Raw genomic sequence first — 5,541 nt, forward strand, 5'->3', positions numbered from 1 at the left:
TAAGGTAAAGTAGATCTCTTATAAATATTCCATATCATTGCCATCTACCTCGTTGCCTACTTGGGTTGGGTCAATCTCCTCCTCAGAAATGAAGTCCACATCGGAGCCCGTGTGCAGGTTGTCCTCATTAATTGCGATGTCATTCTTAATAGGATCCAAAAAATTAGGACAAATTCCAAAAAGTTCTTTTACATCATCATTTAGTGGGTATCGCGTGTGCGCCTCTCCAATCTATGGTTAGTAAAATACATACCACCAATTGTGTATCGGAGCATCTCTCTGCCATACATTATTTCCTTGATTAAATTGTCCTTCCTATGATGTTGAAAAGTGGTGAATATTTGTCCTAAATTAGTCTCAGGCCCCTTTGTACTGTTAATATTGATTGTTGTTAGGTATAATGGAGCCATGAAATCCATGTTCTTCTTCGAGACCCCTGCAAGACGACTTATTTTTGTGATGAGACCACAGACATCATACTTGTTACCCTTGTGGACACGATACTTCTACATCGTTGATTTAATGATATCTCCATTGTTGATATTTATATCCATCATCTACTCATACAATAAGCACACGTAATCTAGAAGGATGTATATGAAATATAGGCTTGGTACTAGATATTTCATCACTACCTTCAACGACGCCCGCGTGTCTTAATGATGTGAGAATATGAAAGATATTTGTGATATCTCTTCCTATTGTGATTTTTCCACTAGGCTATGGACTCCGTTCCATATAGTAAATGTCAGATGGCTTGGTGGTGGGACCTCATATTCAGCCTAGTCAACATCAAAATATAAATTTTCTCCACAATACCAAGAATATCATTGATTCTCGTGGGTATAATAGCAACATTCTAACCACAAACAATAAAATAATAAGCACGGGTTTTCGGCACCCAGTTGTCATAGAACTCACATAGTATACTGAGGAAGCATTCGTCCGGCTGAACAGATTCAAACTCCATTATAAGAGCTCTTATCCTCATGAAGATATGCAGGAACTCACGAGCTAGGCTATCCCAATTAATGCGGATATTGGAGAATTAAGAAGCCACGATGCTTCTGATACAAACTTTTTCCTTCCTTCAACACGACCTTTGCTATATATCCCTTGGTTTGCCTTTTAGGAATTGGAGGTACTATTTGTACATTTCCGCTTCATATCCAGTTCCATTGGGAAGGCTGAGCCACAGTTTGCCAGGACGTTGTGATGTACACATGGTACCTACAAGTTATATCAAAGTGTAACCCCAAGTGCAACATCAAAAATTAATATATGGGTGGTGTGTGCAATACCCCACACTTAGTCCAAGGTAATTCTAACTTTTGTACTCAGCGTCCTCAATAAGATAATGCATAACATATTTAAGCAGGCACCCGGTTCGTCAACAAGGATAAACCACACATAGAAATAAGGAAAAATTACCTATATACACATTTTTATTTTCCTCATTTTCCATTATTCCCTACTATTTAAAAATATTTCTGAAATCCCTTATTTTTTCGATTCTTCAGTTAACATATACATTTCACCTAAAAAACAAACACATGTTTCCTTTCCTATTTTTGCTCCATAAATATCTCGTTTATTTCACTCTCTTAATATGATCCTCAATACTATTTTGAATTTTAAAAGGTTTCTCTCTCTAGTTACAATAAATTTCAAATCACGTTTTCATCTATTCCATTCGACTGTTATTCTATTTGCTTTGAAGTTTTTATCTTCTTCATCTTACATTGATTAAATTAATCTCATCTAAGATTAACAATGCTAGTGCTTATGAGAACGACGTCCTTTCTAATTAATTCTCTATGAACACTGAATACAATCCCTAATATAAGTCATTTTTTTCAATCGAGGTGAATTTTTCTAATTCATTTTAGGTACGGGTGTTTTTGAATATCCTTTCAATGGTACAAGAGCGATAGAAAGGAGTGATCGTCAATTCAAGATAAACAATATTGATTCAACAGGTTTTAATGAGTATGATATATAAAATTTTGACAGATCGTTGATATTTTCCTTTGTTAGTTGTTTTTAAAATCAAATATATTAATGACAAAGTGTTGTTCTCGTATTGAAATGTATAATAAGTTAAATCATTATATAGAAACGTAAAACTCTAATTTTATTCTCATTTTGAATAGGTATTACGAATATATGAAATTATAAAATTCACATTCTAGAAAATGCTATAGTTTGTAGAATGTTGTATCACATATAATATGATTATACATGATACATTTGTGAAGTTCAATCCATATTTTTAACATAATTTTTTGACACATTTACACTTTGTCAAGTTGTAATGAGTATCTATATCAAATAAACAATTAAAATACTTTATATTTGCTAATATGTATCATATACTTAAATTTAGATATCAAATTCCAAAATTTATTTAAATGTATCACATGCACATATATGTTAACATTACAACTCACTAATTTTACAGTTTGTCATTTTGTTTAGATTATCTGCGTACATGATAAGCAATCTTATTGTAAAAAATGGCACTAAATAGGCTAATATGTAAGTGAAAATGAGAATTCACCACGGCCTAAGAGTGAATTCACAAAACTAGCTAAGGAAGATTTGGTTAATATTGCATAAAGATTATCTAGACAGTTGTCAGACATTTTTTACTAGTTTTAGTGTTTTTTTATATATTTTTTAATATACTTGAACTCAATTTTTAGAGTCTATATAACAATTATTAATTTGACTTTAACTTTCATAATTTTTAGTTGTTATTTATTATACAAAATGTCATGCACATTTGTCTTATTAAAAACTAATACAAAATTTAGATAAAATGAAGTATATGATTAATTAATACATAAACACATAATATTATTTCTTCTATTAGTTTTAGTTAACTGTTGATACATTTTTACACATCACCAATGTAATGTTATTTATAAATTCATTTCTGACTCAATTATGTGTTTACTTGGTAATTTTTTTACATAGTTGCGTATTGATTTGTGTTATTACATTGAATAATTAGTATTAGTTTTCTCTTGATTCATTCATCCATCTAATGGGAAAATTAATTCTTATGTATTGTGATACATTTTGCTTTTCTTTTACATACTACTTTTCGCAATCTTATTGTATCGTATACATTTTCTACTAGATCAAATAAAAATTTACATGAATCAGAGACGTTACAATAACAACATAGTGACTCACCTCTATAATAATCCATTACATATACATTAAACTACAACAAGTTGAAATCAATAATGAGTCGTGATTAATATGTGCAGATTCAAATTCAGAAATAAAAAAGAAATTCACATATGTCTGATAGTTCATATTCATAGTATATTAACTCAAACATCTGCAAACTCATAACATATATATCATAACTTATCCAATATAAAATTTAATAAATGTAAAATAATGATTAAATCACATGATATGTGTTATATATTTATTGCTATCGTATCTTTAACTCAAAAATTGAAGTTATATAAAATAATCATAACTACTTTTGCGCAAGTTAATTATAAAATAACAACTTTAAGTTACATTCATATTTGAGATCTGCCACCACACAATGAAAAAACCACCAATTAAAAAATAATCATACCAATAATGTTGAAAAAGAATAAATAAGCCACGTCTTAAGAAATAATATAGAAGTCATCAAATCTTCATGTTGCTAATTAGCTAACTAGACTTCATACACTCGCCTAAAGAACAAGAACTAGAGTCGAAACAAATAAGTAAAAAAATGGACATCATCTCCGAAATAGATATATTATTGGTAAATTATAATAATATAAGTAGTCCCAGAGCAAGAATTATGATTTACAAATTTAGTCCTCCAATTCATTTGTACTTCAACTAAAGATGGATATAATGTTTGTTGAACTATTCTTTTACTGTAACATGAAATACATGTTGAACATTTAGTAATCCTTCAGTTACATGAGACATCAACAATATCCATCTTCAAAAAGTACTTCACGGGGATCTTCTCAAGACCTCGTCTTCACCTACCCTCAACATTTTTTTCTCCCCTATTATACCTTATATCATAATGTTTATAATGAGATCTATGTAGAATTCTAAAAACTCAAAAGCTATGGTCATAAATTTTTTCCTTCGAAAGTATCAGTAGAAATTCAAAATGTTCATTATGTATATAACAAAATTTTCAACAAAAAATTTTGAATCGTACCTGAGAGTTCTTCGTTGAAATAAAGACGAAGATGAGCATGGATTTTTAATTTTGAATTGATTTGTTATTTTAGGATATAAGTACCTGTAATCTAGATTTTATACTATGGGATTTATGTAAATTATACAAATAAATAATGCCCAAGCAATCAGTTAGGCATTGCTACTCAAAAACCAACACCAACACCAATGAGAGATAAACCGAGGACCTCTATCTGAGAAGATAGACAAAGGAACCCTATGCAACCTCTAAATTTCAGTAAGTTAAGAGCTTTGCATAGTCCTCTGCAGAATATGTATTCTTGACCGCCAAAAAGCGAGAAAACTTAATCATCCTATCAACTATCACCCAAATTGAGTCACGTTGTCTGCGAGTACGAGGTAACCCTATGATGAAATCCATATTGATCACATCCCTCTTACAATTATGAATATCGATCTCTTGAGTCATACCACCTGGTTTCTGATGTTTAACCTTGACTTGCTTGTAATCGGGGCACTTACTCACAAAGTCTTATATATCCATATTTATGCCATTCCACCATTAGACTTCCAGTAGATCGCTGTAAAACTTAGTGGCACCTGGATGAATAGAATATTTGGAGATATTGGCTTCTACAAGAATATGCTGCCTCAACTCTCCCACATCAGGAACACTCAATCTACCTTGGTAATGAAGTACACCATCTCCCCCTTTAATTCAGGCAAGATTGGATCACTCTCTTGCTTTTCCTTAACCTCCTCTATCAAGGATGATTCTGCCTCATTCTGAACTATTACACCGCTGTCTGATATGCTTATAAGGCGAACTCCCAAGCGAGCAAGCCTATGAACATCCTTCACTAGCTCCTTTCTTTTTTTTCTCAACATGGGGTACACTACCCATAGATAATCTACTAAGAGCATCATCCACAACATTTGCCTTTCGAGGATGATAATGCACACTCTTATGATAATCCTCAAGTAACTCAAGCCATCTACTCTAGCGAAGATTCAACTCTTTCTAGGTAAAGACATAGTGAAGGCTATTATAATCGGCGAACATATCTACATTAACACCATAAAAGTAGTGTCTCCATATTTTGAGTGAAAACACCACTGCTGCAAGCTCAAAGTCATGATTTGGATAGTTCTTCTCATTCACCTTAAGCTTTCTAGAGGCATAAGATATAACCTTATCTCGTTGCATCAACACGCAACATACGCCAACTCTGGATGAATCATAGTAGATAAAATAACAATTTGAACCCTCTGGTAGAGTCAAGATAGGAACAGTAGTCAATCTAGTTTTCAATTCTGCGTATGTTTTATCACAATCGTCTGACCATTGGAACTTGATCATCT

The 5,541-nt window shown here is 31.9% G+C and overlaps 1 long non-coding RNA gene across 1 annotated transcript; it reads left to right on the top strand.

Moving 5' to 3' along the window:
• The first annotated feature begins 341 nt into the window (after positions 1 to 341).
• LOC109120746 (uncharacterized) lies at positions 342 to 2,023 on the top strand. The gene is made up of 2 exons (XR_002028159.2): positions 342 to 1,318; positions 1,890 to 2,023. It is a non-coding gene; the product is annotated as an uncharacterized lncRNA (long non-coding RNA).
• Positions 2,024 to 5,541: the final 3,518 nt, after the last annotated feature.

The sequence above is a fragment of the Solanum lycopersicum genome, chromosome 7 (assembly GCF_036512215.1).
Source record: "Solanum lycopersicum chromosome 7, SLM_r2.1".
Classification (NCBI taxonomy): Eukaryota; Viridiplantae; Streptophyta; class Magnoliopsida; order Solanales; family Solanaceae; genus Solanum; species Solanum lycopersicum.